This window comes from Mustela putorius, unplaced genomic scaffold (genome assembly GCF_011764305.1).
Source record: "Mustela putorius furo isolate JIRA1106 unplaced genomic scaffold, ASM1176430v1.1 tig00000145_pilon_pilon_pilon, whole genome shotgun sequence".
Taxonomy (NCBI): domain Eukaryota; kingdom Metazoa; phylum Chordata; class Mammalia; order Carnivora; family Mustelidae; genus Mustela; species Mustela putorius.
Window position 1 is genome coordinate 36569422 of NW_025421294.1, and position 16018 is coordinate 36585439.

The 16018-nt window shown below is 46.8% G+C and overlaps 1 long non-coding RNA gene across 13 annotated transcripts in view; it reads right to left on the reverse strand.

The window, feature by feature from the left end:
* Positions 1–16018, reverse strand: part of LOC101688785 — a 246410-nt gene that overhangs the window by 100654 nt on the left and 129738 nt on the right. For all 13 annotated transcript variants that reach the window (XR_006605406.1, XR_006605403.1, XR_006605404.1 and 10 more), the window contains one exon: positions 12017–14502. This is a non-coding gene — a long non-coding RNA (uncharacterized LOC101688785). The remainder of the gene's footprint in view (positions 1–12016; positions 14503–16018) is intronic.

Consider the following 16018-nt stretch of genomic DNA (forward strand, 5'->3'; position numbering starts at 1 on the left):
AGAGTCTCTCACTGGAGATAAATTTAATGAATGGTATTTCTGGATACAGTTTATATATATCAGTAAACATTTTTTGTTCATTTTATGTACCCTAAAGCTCACCTAGGAAAGACACTGCTCTGAACTTTCAGGATCTCCAATTCTGTTTTTTTGTTTTTGTTTTTTGCTTTTTTTTTTTTTTTACAAAGTCCGTGTTCTGTTCCCTACTTTGTCAACTTTGTGAAATAAGCCCCAGTTGTCTTGAAGGCTGATGGGCTTTGCCCCCTAACTGAGAATGAGGGCCAAGGATGATGACACAAATGTTCTCAGAAAGATTTGTAACAGCAACACACATGCTCCTTTCCTTCTAGAAAGTAATCGAACAGCCTTTCAACAAGCCCTTCTAGTGCTGTAAGTTGCCATGGACGTTTTGCTATTTCTGCCTCAGCAGCACCTGCTCTTCCATCTTCCATTAACAACTGATTTTTCTTGGGGAGCCAACTTTCCTCCACTCTCAGGGCTGGTGGTGCGGTTAGGTCTGACCCCCTGTCATGGCTGCAGCACAGGAGGGACCGGTGACCCAGACCCAGACAATCAGAGCATAACACCCTCCTGGTCACATGTTCATTGGTTTAAGGATGGTCACACAGCTCAAACTAGGCCAGTGGGAATCAGTCCAAAAACATATGCTGAAATTTGGGGGAAAGACACTGTTCTTTCCCACTGAGGTTGTTTAGCTGATAGAAGGCAAGTCCAGAGGATCTTGGTGCTAATGGGATACAGCAAAACTGAGAGACAGGGAGAGATAGAGCCTTGATGACACATTTGGACCCCCAGATCCAATTATGCCTGAAGGCAGCCTCTATCTATGGGAGCTTGGAGATATTTGAGCCAAAATTTTTCCTTTCTTTTTTTTTCCTTTTGCTTAAGCCAGTTCATGTTTAACCAATCCTGGCTAATTTGTAAGTAAAGACTACCTACATATTTCTTACCTAGCCTATCCCTGCACATAGCACACTCAATCGTGGCAGTTCAGAAATTAGCTGGGGCCCTACCATCTACCCTTTCCAAACACTGCTTATCTTTAAAAGGAGTCAGTATTAAGGAGGGCACGTATTGCATGGAGCATTGGGTGTGGTGCAAAACAATGAATCTTGCAACACTGAAAAAATAAAATAAAATTTAATAAATGAATGAATGAATGAATAAATACAGCATTGACAACGCTGCCCTTCCTTCCATCCTCTCTTCTCACTATGAACTCCAGTGGTTCTCCAAGCTGTGCCTGCAGACCCCACCCCTCTCCATTATCCCCATGGATCTTTAAATCTGATGTGATCACCATGGCCCAAGATATTTTTTTAGAGGAACCCAAATTCCAGTTGCTATACATAATGTTCTCGTGGTGGTAGATGAGAAAGCAAGAATGGGAGTCCTGATCAACATGGCCTTACCTGGGGCTTTAGATTCAGGCTCCACTTGGCTTCAGATTAGTTAGGAAGTGCTCAGAAAAGAAACAGCTAAAGCCCTGTGGGGGAAAAATAAAATCCACAGGCATCTGTCATAAGAGTTTTTTAATCCTTCCCAGACAGCTCCCTGGGTCTAACAGTAATTGCTGAGTGCTTTTCACAGAATCTCATGATCACGTATCTATGGTCTTTTCTGGAAAGGCCACTGAAGACCCCATGACCTTGCACCAGATAAGTGCACAGCAAAGGCCAAGTGGTGGCTACAGGAGGCCCTCAAACTACATAGAGTTCACAAGTACACAGCAAAAGGCTTGTGTCAGGCTCTGAATACCAACCATCACCTTCCAGAGCTGCAGACTAGGCTTCCACTGAAGCTCAGAGTGCACTGGCTACCTTCTTGCTCTAAGGGGATCAGCAGTCGGCTGAATAATGGCCCTAAGTACTGAGATCCAAGGATGTCCCTATCCTCATTCCTAGGACCTATGACTGTGACCTTGGAACAAGGGGCCCTGCAGATGTGATGAAGTTCAAGATCTTGAGATTGGGAGGTGACCCTGTAGCCTCCCTAAAAGAGGGGCACAAGGAGGGTCAGAGTCAGAGAAGAAGGCCATATGACGACGGACCAGAGGCCAGGGTGCTGCGCTCTGAAGCTGGAGCCATGCTCAGCAGCCAAGCCATGCAAGTGGTCTCTGCAGGTGGGACCCCCAAGAATATGGATTCTCCTCTAGGGCCTCCAGAAGGCCAGCGCATTGCCTGACTTCTGACTTCCAGTCTCTGGAACCATAAAAAAAAATAAATAAATAAACCTGTGCTGTTTTGAGCCATTACCTTTTAAGCCACCACCTTTGTGGTACCAGGAAACTCATGTAATTTGCAGTTACTGTCCTTGATTTTGCAATAACTACATCCAGATGCCAGCAGTAGCTCCCTGTGCTTGGCCCAAGCCGAGCTCTGGTTCTTGTGGCTGGGACAATGCTACCAGTACACGACAGTGTCCCCATCTCACAGCTCCCAAACATCCTGGCCCTTCCCCTCTTCTAGATGGGACTCCTGAGCTCAGGCTCAGAGCCCTATTGATCAAAGAGAGCCATCAGGAACCTCTGAAGAGCATGGAGGCAAACGTTCCTCCACCAGTCACCACCTCAGCTATAACTGGATAGGATGGGATACCTCCCACTGGCACCTTCCCCTGCAGAGGCTCTGTGTAGAGAAAGATGGCCGCTGCTTCACAGATGATGCACATTAAAGATGTACTGACTGAATGGAGGAAAGCTAAGTGTACTACTTTCCCAACGAATCACCACAAACTTAGTGCCTTAGGAAGAAAAACAAACAAGTTCATTTTCTTACAATTACAGAAGCCAAGAGTCTGAAAGCTGTCTCACTGGCTCAAGTCAAGATGTCGGCAGGGTTGGATCCTTTTGGAACCAATGAGAGGAGGGTCAAAGCACAGAAACAAGAAAATGTCGTCACTGCAAAATCAGGGACAGTAATTGCAAATTATATAAAAACCCACCGAAGAGAAGAATGCATTTTCTATGGGGAGTTCTCTCTGGGAGAAGCCAAGCTAGTTTCCTAGGCCCCTTTCTCTCCTTTGTATTAATTGTGCATTGGTAAGAATTCTAGTGATCTCCACTCAAAGCAATACACTCATGTGTCCCCTTCCCTCCACAGGACCCTCAGCTGGGACTTATTAAATTCTACCTACATTCATGCCTGAAAACCAGGTGGGTCAGCTGTAGGCAGTCCTCACTGGCTTTTACCCAGCCTAGAAAGTAGCCAAGTGCCTAGAGCTGCCCTCTCCTCCCACTGTCTGGCCTTATGACCAACAGAATAGAATGTTCCCTGTCCCCGCAGACCAAACAAAGGCATAGGAAAATGGTGCCCCTAGGGCACGGCCCTTAATATGTCAACAGACTGCTCTCTGTCAAGATAGTCTCCTGGGCAAAAACTCCAACACAAAACCTCAGGATACAACTCCTCTTTCTCTCTAAATTAACAGCAGCACTGGAAGAGAGATCCTGGCTTGTCATCATCCTCACAGAGGCAACCATTCATTAAACACATGATACGTGCCACTCTGCAGAGAGGTGAAGAAATTCAGCCAAGTTCATTTACTTGAACTTGCGTTCTTTCTGAAAACTTACACATTCTTTCCAACAACTTCTGTTCATACATATAGTTGCCACATCCACCTACGATGGGATGTTTCTTCAAAACTACTAACTGGTAGGGCGTCTGGGTGGCTCAGTGGGTTAAGCCGCTGCCTTCGGCTCAGGTCATGATCTCAGGGTCCTGGGATCGAGGCCCGCATCGGGCTCTCTGCTCAGCAGGGAGCCTGCTTCCCTCTCTCTCTCTCTGCCTGCCTCTCCATCTACTTGTGATTTCTCTCTGTCAAATAAATAAATAAAATCTTTAAAAAAAAAAAAAACTACTAACTGGTAAAGGTTTTGTTCTTCTGCCATTTCGCATTACCCCAGGATAATTCCCCCATTCATGCAGCAGCCAAGGTGTTCTGAATCTTCTACCCCAAGGAAGAGAGGACACACAATGGGAATCTTTCCCGGCCCTAGTTTCAAAAGCATACTGCCTTCAAGGTCCGTAAAGGGCCTATTTACAAAGGCAACATGATTGACTTAGGAGAAGTTGTGATTACGAACAGCAAAGCTTCCCATCATGCCCAGGTCAAGGTTCCCCAGACTTAGGGAAACAACGGAAGTGAGGGAAAGGATGAAAGGGGACTCTATCTCTTGCTCCTGGACATGGCCCAAGGACACTGGAAAGGATGACAGAGGCCCCATGCAGATTTTCCCAAACTTCAGTTATTGATGAATCAAATGTCATGTGCTTTTGCTGTCACTTTTCACCTATAGCAGCATTTACTTGCTTTTTCTCTGTAAATCAACTTTAAAATAACTCTTCAGTCAGTTAAGCATCTGACTCCTGATCTCAGCTCACTCAGGTCTTGTACAACTCAGGGTTGTAAATTCGAGCCCTACATTGTGTGGAGCCTACTTTAAACAAAAAATAAGATAAGATAAAATTATTCTTTTTAAAACATAGTTTCTGGGCACCTGGGTAGCTCAGTGGGTTAAGCCTCTGCCTTTGGCCCAGGTCATGATCTCAGGGTCCTGGAATCAAGCCCCACATCAGGCTCTCTGCTTGGCAGGGAGCCTGCTTCCCCCTCTTTCTCTGCCTGCCTCTCTGCCTACTTGTGATCTCTCTCTCTCTCTCTCTCTCTCAAATAAATTATTTTTAAAAAGTATAAAAAATAATAAATAAAATAAATAAAACATAGCTTCCTCCTAGGGAATGATATTTTTAAACTCAGAGACTTGGGACGCCTGGGTGGCTCAGTCAATTGGGCATCTGCTTTAGACTCACGTCATGATCCCAGGGTGCTGGGATCAAGTTCTGCTCCCTGTTCAGCAAGCAAACTGTTTCTCCCTCTCCCTCTGCCCCACCCCCTGCTAGTTCTCTCTCTCTAACAATAAATAATCTTTAAAAAATAAAATAAAATGAGAGAGGTGCTGATGTGCTAGTTACATTTTTTAGTAGTTATGAAAAAAATACCAAACAATTACCATTTTTTAAAAATGCTTGCGTGTTACCTAAATGCTTGCCCCACCTGGGGAAATGCTATGTTACCGTCGCCACTCCCAGACTGAAGTCCTAGGGAAGAGGGTGCACAATCAAGGAGTGCTGTTTACCATGCCCTGGGCAACCACCTGGAAACTACAGGCTGGGGAGGGGTATGTGCTGAAAATTCCTGGAAGACTAAAACGGACAGACCTAGATTCAGTCACAGTAGTCACCCAAAGCTCTGTATGACCAACGGTGTGTGACCAGCTGGGAAGTAAATACCTTCCGAAAATTCCTTGGTACCTGTATATGTTTACTGCCGTGAGAACACCCTGATCTTTGATTCTCATAGACAGCAAATGACCTGAGCTGTGGCTCCCTTCTGGAAAATAATAAGGATGTGCTCCATGAGGTATGTGGTCTTTGCTCTGTCTACAAACCCACATGCCCGCAGGGGCCAGGCAGACAGTGAGTCAAATGAGCCTGTGTCAGCAAAACCACAACGCAACAGGATGAGAAACGGCCACTGCCACTTGGCCTCAGGAAGTGGGAGACAAGCGAGAATGGTGGGGACTGTGGAGAACTAGGGACCAAGCCTCAGCTGCCTCCAAGCCAGCCAGCTGCTTCATGCCTTAACAAGGAACTGTTTTGCCCACGTGTTCAAATTTTTTAAGGTAAGCTGGAAAAAGATGTTGTTACATACATCCTCTCAATTTTTAAGTGTTGACAATCTAAATTAAGAGAAGAAAACTCTCTAGCAAATACCATGTGGACCATATCTGGCCCAAGGGCATCCAGCTGTAGCCTTGTTTGAACCATGAAGACAGGGACCGAAGTTTACTTCTCTCTGGAGATAAAGCTTCACACATCTGGGGCGTCTGGGTGATTCAGTCAGTTAAGCATCTGCCATCTGTTCGGGTCATGATCTTGAACGTGGGTTCAAGCCCTACGTCAGACTCCCTGTTCAGCAGGGAGTCTGCTTCTCCCTCTCCCTCTGCCCCCACCCCCTGTTCGTGCTCACACTCTCTCTCTAAGGAATAACTCTTTAAAGAAAAAAACCAAAACCAAACCAAAACAAAAAAACCCTTCACACATCTGGGCTCACAGGCCCAAAGGCACACCTAAGGAGAGCCTGGTTATCCCCAGGGTGCTGATTCCAAAACCAAGGGTATTTCCACTAGATTATACATCTTCCTGTCATGTGACCAGCAAATGATGTCATTATGTCTGCAACCAGCCTCCCACCCCACCCCCGCCAGTGTAACACTGTGCCCAAATCAAACTTCCCAGAAAGTGACGATGACATATGCTTAGCAATAAGCACAGCCACTACTTCACAGCCTGTGAATTCAGTGCAAGTGAAAGCTCTGTGGGGCCCCAGGGAACAGCCCAGCACATGAAGCCACACAGGCCTGCCTCAGACTACACTGCACGAGCTCCCCACGCTGAGCCCCAGCATCGCCACCATGATGGGTACCCCGCTGAGCTGCAGTGAGGTCTGAATGAATGAACATGAAGGCAAACTCTTCATAAACTGGAAGGACCTCACAGTGGCTGGCATGGTAGCTGATGTCTGTCATCATTTAACTATGTTGGGGCAACAGAGTCAGCATCTCTGGGATTTCGCTGGACTAGGCCAGGCTGCAGCACAGGAAGTGGCTCGGGGCCCCCTTGACCAAGGGTTGGAGGGAGGAGGAGGAAACCAAGGGTCTGCTTCCCTTGCCTGGAGGTCAAGAGATCACACTGGATGGGAATCAGGTGGGGCAACAATTCTCTTGCTGAAGAAGAAAGGAGTCTAGGCCTCCAGCTTCCAAATAGGGAATACAGAGTGGTCACCTGGGCACTATAATTAATTAACTGTTCTGTAAAGAAGTGTCGGAATCCACAGTGAAAATAGAAATGACATTTTAAGAAATTATTGTCTACAAACAGTGCACTTGAGATGTGTGCATTTTACTGTGTTCAGAAAAAGCTACAAGCAAATAGTGAACTCGAGTAATACACATGCTAAAGTATACTGAGGATGTGTATTAACGGCTGCAACTTACTCTGACATGCACCCCCCAAAATTCCAGATAGACAGATGTAGAGAGGAAGGGCTGAATGAATAGAAGCATGATAAAACCATGCACTGTCAAATACTAATGCATGTAATTTTTAAAGACTTGAAAAAATTAAAATAAAATTTTAAAAATAAATAAAAATAATTAATTTAAAAATACATCAATCAAAATAGATTTTGAAAAATATTAATGCATGTAGACTCTGAGTGACAGGTATGCGAGCATTCCCTCTAACATTCCTTCAATTTTTCTGCACTATTTATTTTTTATAAGAAAATGTCAGAAAAGTAGAGGCCTATAAAATAATTTAAATGATTTTTAAATAATTTAAAAGAAAATATAATAATGTTATAATATTAAGCAGGAAAAAGCAAACTTGATGGTTTCCATTATATAAAGTCCCCTCTGCCCAACGGGAGAGATGGGATATGAGGCATTTTAGAAAAGACTCCCTTTCGAAAAAAGAAAAAGAAAAAAATCTCTGCTGAAATACCGTCATTGGAAGTTTGTTCATCTGCATCTTGAAGGTTTTTGGCCTTCCAGAATCCTCTTTTACGTTTAGGGTGTCTAAAGAAAATACCCCTCTAGTTATTATCAACATGCACCTAAGAGGGAGAGAAACTGGCAACCAGCTGAGAGTGAAATAGAACTGAGAAGTAGCAAGAGATGAAAAGTGACCACTGAGGAGACGGGAGGAAACGGGGTCGGTGAGGACAGAGCCCTTTTCAGAACACGAGCTCCCACAGGCTGCACCAGAACATTTACCATCTTGTGCCATATGAAGAGGGAAACTGAGGCACAAAGGTGTAAAGAGACCTACCTCAGGTCAGAGAACACCACAAATGTAGAAGTCAGGAGCAGTCACGTCACCACAGGCTCTCCGCCACAGGTTCTTCTGGCTTTACCCTATGCACCTGAACCGGGGGCCAGGAAGTCAGAAACCAGCAGCAGGTATGCTCGGGTGCAACAGGAGAATGCCCCCCGTGTCTCTAGGGAAGACACTCCCACCTCCAGGTGTGGGGGAAAGCACACAAAGTGATGCTTAGTTCACCTGGATCCCTGCACCACCTGTCCTAAGGCAAATCACATTCACCTGTTACCTTCCTGATGTAGAATCCCACAGTGGGGGGCAGGAGGGTTATGGGAGGGCAGGGCAAGGACAACCAGGGCCCCCTCCCATGTGACCCACGAAAGGCGCTCCAATGACAAGTCAGCCTGGAGACTACAATTCCTGAAAATGCTCGTCCGAACCAGCTTCTTGACTTGGACAGTCACCCAAGCGTAGAATTACTCAGAGTATCTTTGCCCATGAAACTGCCCTTTTTTTTTTTTCTTTACAAAATCTGGCTGTTCTTCTCAAAATGTTTTGACTAGAAATTTTTGAAATGTCTTGAATGTATTTATGTGCCGTTCTTTGACACAAGGGGGATTTGCCCTATTCCACGTTGCAACGTGCAGCGAAGTTTCAGAGTCCAAGAGCCAGAAGCCATAGAGCTAGAGTTACAGGAACGCCATCCTGAGGCCAGAGACACAAAGTGAGAGTGTCACTCTGAGCAATGGAAGTGGCCTCCAGAGATGGGGCCCAGCCCAAGAAAAGGAAACACTGAGGAGAAGAGGTGAAATGAACTGCATCTTAGGACAACAGAGAGCCTACCGTTCAGAGTTATCCCATTGGCAAATGCTTCCTGAGCATCTCCCAAGTAGGGTGGTGTGTGTAGGCATAGCCATGCTGGGCGATAGAGACCGTGACCGCAGGGTGCTGGAGAGCTCAGGTATTCAGAAGGTCAGTTTGGGCTGCCATTCCTGACCGGGACAGACCCCCTTTGCTGTCCAGTTCACAAGCTTCCCTTCCCAGGTTTTGGGACCTCACGGTAACTACATGGACGTTCCCGGAAAAGGGAGAATTCAGGACATTGATGACACAAGAAGCTGGCAGGGGATGGGGGAGCAAGCAAATACAGGGTGCATGGGCCTTCCATGTTGTTCGCCTGAGGTTATCACCCCCCTGAGAGACCTTCTACCCTAGTAGCTCTCCAAGACAGTCAGCAAACACCACTTTTGGTTCTTCCCAAGAACGCTACCATTTTGCCAGCTGCATGGACGCTCTTATAAAACATGTCCCCAGATGTCTTGATTATGGAACTACGTCGGATTGGGACCCCTTCTTCACAGAGCAGGGAGGGGGATAGCTTTGCAAGAGGTGGTTCCATTCAGACCTGCCTCTCCACTACCCAAGACATGAGCTGTGATTCTCCAGAGTCCAGGAAGGATGTATTTGGACTTCTTGGAACAGAGCAAGTTCCCTGGCTTCTTGAAGTTAATGAGGAGTGAGACACTTAGCTTTGATCTCTGACCCAAGCCATAGGCGATCAAAATACTCTGCCTTTGTACTTACGTAGGTAGCTCCATTTTTAGGCAAAATTGCACAGAGCAACTAAACCAGTGTTGGCACCTCCCAGGTGCCCCCTCAGCTGTCCACACCCAGCCTCATAAGTCTGGACCTTGGCTCGTCAGCCCCGAAGCAGGACATTAAAGACTTATTGAGCTACATCTCTAATAATATTTTAAAAAATGTTTAAGAACCACCATAAAAATCCATTGGATGGCATTTTTTTCCATTTTGGCAAAACTAGAGTCATAGTCTATGTTATTACAAACTCAACCACAAGAGAAGAAAGTCAGCCAGTCACAATTTAGAAAATCACATTCCAATAGCACTAGAAGGGTATATTAGCTGAACAGAGATGTGTCCAGTCACATCTGTCTTTTTCCACAGACGCTGCCCCCCCAGGCCACTATTGAGCAACCTGTCCCCTTTCCAAGCAGTGTCTGCATGCTGAATACTGACCCAAAGTGATTCTGTTTTCTCAAACTTGTAGACAGAGAGGCCTTGGACTGGATATAATTTGAGAAGCCCCAGAGACAGACCCCCTGACCTTTCACCCCTCTGCCAATTTAGAGTCATTAAAGGGAATATTAACTCTAAAAGGTCCTTTATAAACACAAGCTGCTCCTGGGAGGGATAAGGGATTAAACCACACAGCCATTCACACTTTAGTATGAAGTAGGCTGATAAGAGCTACTATTTATTAAGCATCTATACCGGGCCTCACATTGAAGTAAGCAGTTTAGACAGTCACTGAATCAGACTTTGAAGGAATTAAACATGATAAAATTTTGAAGAGGGGAACATCTGGACAGGTCTGTTAGCAAGGAGGGAGGATGGGGATGGAGGGTTTATGAACAAGACTGACACCACAAAAAAAAAAAAAAAAAAAAAAAAAAAAAGACTGACACCACACACACACACAAAAAAAACACTGACACCACAAAGAGAGATAGAAGGCCAAGGGGGGGGCAATAATAAACTCTTATGAGGAACTCAAGATAGTCATCCCAGAGGTGACATTTCAGTGGAATTTTGAAGGACATGGAGTAGTTCAATAGGCAGCCATGGCGAAGAACAGAATTCTTGGCAGAAAAAAACAACATGGAAAAGATTCAAGTATAGAAAATGACACCATATATCTATCAGTCTAATCACCAGCAGGAATACTCAAATTAAGAGAATTCAGGAAGGGTTCAGTAAGACAGATGACTGACTAAGATATGCCAAGATACAGGGAAACCGCAAGAGATAGTGCAGGCCTCGAAGGGCTGTACCACCCCTGGACTCAAAAGGATGAAGGCGGGCAGCAGTTATCTGAAGACAGCAAGCCACCTTGAGAGGATCTGAGGCATCTAAGGCACACAGCCCGCCCGAGATGACCCCACAGAATGGGGGCCAAGGAAATCATTACCTCCACCTCTCTCTCCCTTCAGCCTATGGGGCTCCCCAGCCACCAAGCTCAACAGGAAGCCAGAGGGCCAGGGGGGAGTCTAGGTGATGCACCCCAAGTACCAATCCTTGGCGCTTAGCGCTGGGCAGGGCAGAGTGGAGGGAGGATCGGGGGTGAGGCAACAATAAGGCAGCGAACAGAGTGTGTGAAATGTGGCTGCAACATGGAGTATGGGTTGGAGTGAGAGGTGACAGAGGGACACGGAGCAGGGATGTGACCACAAAGTGAGCCCATCTGTCAGGCTAAGAGTGAGTGGAAACCATTGACCCAAAGTGGTCATAGAGACATTGACCACTGCTGGCTTTTGCTGAGGGCCCTGGGAACAGGTGTCCATCAAATGATGCCTGGCAGCCAATGACTCCTGAGCTAAGCCAACACCTTCCCAAGCCTTCCAAGCTGTGCCCTGGAAGCCCACCCCAACGGCCATTGGCTCCTGGAGCTCCCACTGCAGCAGACAAGAGCCTGGGAACACAGAGGGGTGCTGTCTGCCAGTGGCTACCGAAGCGAGCGCAACATAGAACATCTGGAACCAATTAAAACCAGCCTATCTCTTTAATTTATACTCCAGTCCACCTTTCCCCCCTTCCTCTCGTGGAAAGAGAGCCCTGTGATGAGGAGCTCTGCAGGAACAGGTTTCCCAGAAAAACGAAAAATGTCTGACTACCCCAAGGGACAGCTCCAGGCAGCCAAGTCAGTCCTGCCCTGTAAGGCCTCAGAAAAGAGACAGGCGCCAGCCCCCTCTCATCTGGGAAACATTAAAAGCCATCTCTGAAGTGATTCATTAAAAGTCCTTCAGTGGCAGAAGACCATCACCCAGATGTGAAAATAAACACAGCGGGAAATTCCAGCATCAGAACCATTTCAAGTCTTTAAACAAATGCATGCTATTTCAGGGAAAGGAAGAGTCTTTTGACTGTCTTTCCAAGCCCACAGAATCCAAGTCAGCCTCTCTCCATCCAGCACGCCGAGCAAATTCCCACGATGCCAGACTCTGAAAACTGAAAGCACTCACTTGACTCTCTGGGGCCCTTCCCACTTGAACTTCTCGGCAGCTTCCCAGCCAAGGCCAGTCACCCACACTCACCAAGCTTCTGGTGGCGCAGCCTTCAGCTCAGCTTTCATGAAGTATCAGAAGTCAAAGTAGAAGCAACTGCTCAATTCTGCTCGGGGGCGGGGGGGAAGCATAGAAAATAAATGGAGCCTAAATCAATATTAAGCAAAACAGCATATACACTGGCAAAAACATAGTATAAATGGAAGAAAATGTGAGCATATTTGGGCACAGATCACATGTTATGTCCAGTGTCTGACAGAGCGGATGGTGCATGGTAGGCATTTAGTAAACACGTCAGGAAGGAAGGGAGGAAAGGAGGAAGGGGGACAGAAGGGAAGGAAGGTGGGACATTCTCCACCCATGAAAACCCTGCCCAGGAATTTAGGAGTTACTCAAGTACCAGCTTTACTTAGAGAAACTCAACAGAACCCCATCTTACCTCACTTCCTACCCATTAACTTGTAAGGATCAGAAAGAGTTAAGTTCCTTGAAGTGAAATTCAAATCCTTCCCATCAGAGAATATTAAACTGCACCAATGCACCTGGAATTGCTCTTGTTGTCATTATTGCGGTAAAATACACACAACACAAAATTTGCTGTCATAACAATATTTAAGGGTACAGCTCAGTGGCATGAAGCACACTGTTGCATCACCCTCACCAACATCTATCTATCTCCATAACTCTTTTCATCATGAAGAAAATGAAACTCTATACTCATTAACCAACAGCTCCCTATTTCCTCCCCATGGGCCCTGGCAACCATCACCCTTCTTCCCACCCCTTCCCATGTGACTGCTCTAAGGACTTCATGTGAGTAGGATCAGACAGGATTTGTCCTTCTGTGTCTGTCTTATGTCACCCAGCACCATGTCCTCCAGATCCAACCACGCAGGAGCATGGGTCAGAATGTCCCTTCTTGTTGAGGATGAACAGTCGTCCGCTGAATGTATGTACCACATTCTCCTTATCCACTCGCCAGTCGATGGACACTCGTGTTGCTTCCACCTTTTGCTCTTGTGACAAATGCTACTACAAACATGGGTTTACAAATATCTCTTGGAGTCCTTGCTTTCAGTTCTTTCGGGTTGAGACACTGGAATTTCTTTTGAGCAGTGAAATTTCCCCTGAGAGGGGGAGGTGGGGAGAAAACCCAACATTCTCTAAGCTTCAGCAAATGACAGAGCTGTCAAGTGAATGGAAAACAGCAATTACGAACTTACGCACACTCAGACTTCTAACAGGACACTATGTGCCCAGAGGGTTTTGAACCTCAGGGAACCCTCTCTTCATCACAACCACTCATTCCCAGTCTAAGGGGTAAGATTTGGAAGCCTAAGAGACCCAGTTCCAATCTTAGGAGGAGCCCTTATGAGTAAAGACTACTGAGAAAATACAAGATAAATAAAGCATGTATCAATACTTTTTTTAAAAAAGACTATTGAGAAAATATACAAGGTGCTGGTGTATCGTAAACACTCCATAAACACTGTGTTTCCTCCATTCTAAAATCTCACCCCCTTTTTCTCAACTTCACATTTCTCTGATCAAATTTCTGAATTGAGGTTGTACATCACCAGACACCAGCTTTATCATTACTGGTGAACGGAATGAACTCAGCCAAACTGCTCTGGAGAGATCATAGAATTTTCCTTAGAAGAGCTTGGAGTAAACAACCCCCACTTGAGAATGCCTAGCACACTTGCCTGCTAGAGGTCCCCATTCACCTCAGATGAAAGAGGGACTTCCAAAGAGTAAGTCCTTTTAGGTCCGTACTATGGAGAACTGTTCATAATGTGGCTGAGGAACAGACCCACCAGTGGAGCACCAGGGCTAAGGACGAAGGTTCTGGAATCGACTCTCCTGGGTGTGGCCTTAAGAAAGTCTGAGAAACAAACTGAGGGTTTTGGAGGAGAGCGGGCTGGGAGTTTGGGTGAGCCTGGTGGTGGGTATTAAGGAGGGCACACATTGCATGGAGCACTGGGTGTGGTGCATAAACAATGAATCTTGGAACACTGAAAAAATTAAATTAAATTTTAAAAAAAATAAAAGAAAGAAAGAAAGTCAGTTCAGCTCTTTAAGCCTCAGCTTCCTCGCCCGGAAGAGGGAAGCTGTACTACTGCTGCCCCCTAGGGCGGCTATGAGGAGCAGAGACAGATAACGTTACTCCATGCTGGGCACAGAGCCCACACCCAGTCAGCTGTGGGACCAGCTGAGGGCGGTCAGGTGCCTTCTCCCCTCCGTCCTCAGGCACGCCTGCAGGAAAGCTTACATCGTGCTCTGCCCCTTCTCCAAACTCTACCGTCAGCACCCTCCACATTTTCTTTCACCGCTTTCACCGCTTTGATCATAAGGAGAAATACAAAGGAGCCCCCCTACCCCCACTTACCCACCAATCCATCCAGCCACACACCCACCGACATTAACTGAAGGCCTATCCTCTGCTGAGCCTCACGGAGCCACTGGGAGCCAATGATGAACGGAACAGGCCTCTTCTCCACAGGAAGTCCCAGGCCCTGGGGAGGTACAGAAGTAATGGGCAGAAAGTCAGACATACTTAGGGCGATGTGGTAGGAGGCATGGCTGCAGGCCCTTTGGCATGATCCGTTCCCTTCTCTCACACCCCATGAAACAGTACTCTCCGATCCTGTTTTACAGATATGGAAACAGCATAGGGACCGTAATGTGCCCCAGGTCACAAGGCTGTTCAGTTTCACCTCTACGCTGTCGGAACCTAACCCTAATGGGAGTCCTGGGGCACAGGTCAGGGGATCAGGCTTGAGGGCATGAAGGAGGGTGTCCAACAGTTCCCCAGGATCAGCGGACCACCAACTGCTGTGGGGCTTCCGCACCCGGAAGGCTGACCCAGGGGAGACGTATAGATCATACTCTTGGGTGCGGTTCCTTACAGTCACCAAGTCAGCTCACTGAACCTGCAAGAGAGGCCGGAAAGGGGATCTAAGCCGTCTCCACCTCACAAAGGAGCTACCTGAGGCTCAGTGGAAAGTGTCATGCCAACTCAAAGCCAAAGATGCCCAGCACACCTGCCTTTCAAAGGCCCCCGTTCAGCTCAGATGAAAGAATTACTTCCAAAGGGAACATATTTCCCCCAATCCTAAGTGCTTGTTGAAAACAAGGGAGCTGGCTGGGGTGCCTGGGTGGCTCAGTGGGTTAAAGCCTCTGCCTTCGGCTCAGGTCATGATCCCAGGGTCCTGGGACCCAGCCCCGCATCGGGCTCTCTGCTCAGTGGGCAGCCTGCTCCTTCCTCTCTCTCTCTCTCTCTCTGTCTGTCTGCCTCTCTGCCTACTTGTGATCTCTGTCAAATAAATAAATGAAATCTTTAAAAAAAAAAAAAAAAAAAGCAAGGGAGCTGGACTTGGCATTCGGTCTCTTTGTCTGCCACCAGTGACCAGCCCACATAGCAGGGTCCCTTCCTTTACTCTCTGTCCTGGTACCCCCTCATCAACACAGCCCCGCTGACTGCCCTCTCTAGAGCAGCACCTCGTGGCTTACCACTGGCCTTCCCTGCTCCATTTCTCTTCAGGACACTTATTGGTTATCTGGTACCACAACAGTTTAGCATCTGTTTCTCCCCAACTAGACCATAAGCTCTTTTGATCATACCCTAACAACTAGAACAGTTTCTGGTACATTACAAGAGGTCAGTGTGGTTTAGGTCAATGAATGGATGAACAAATGAATGGAAGTGGGTTCGGCAATTACCTTGTCTAAGAAACCAGAAACAAGGACCAGGAGCTCACCTGGGACACCCCCCATGCCCCCCCCACGCCCCCTGTCTCCAGGTATAATGTTGCCCCAGGCATTGCCTCAGGCTAATAGGAACATTTGACCTCTTGCCTTCTCCTCCCCAGTGCTCTTCCCTATCAAGGACACAGCCCTAGGTGTCATGCCCAGAAGGAGGCCCTCAGTTCAGGGTCCTGCTTGGATAGTACTCCACAGCCTCATTCCAGATCTTTCTTACTCATCCCTTGCCTCACACACTTATAGTGCCTTCTTTCCACCCCAAAATCA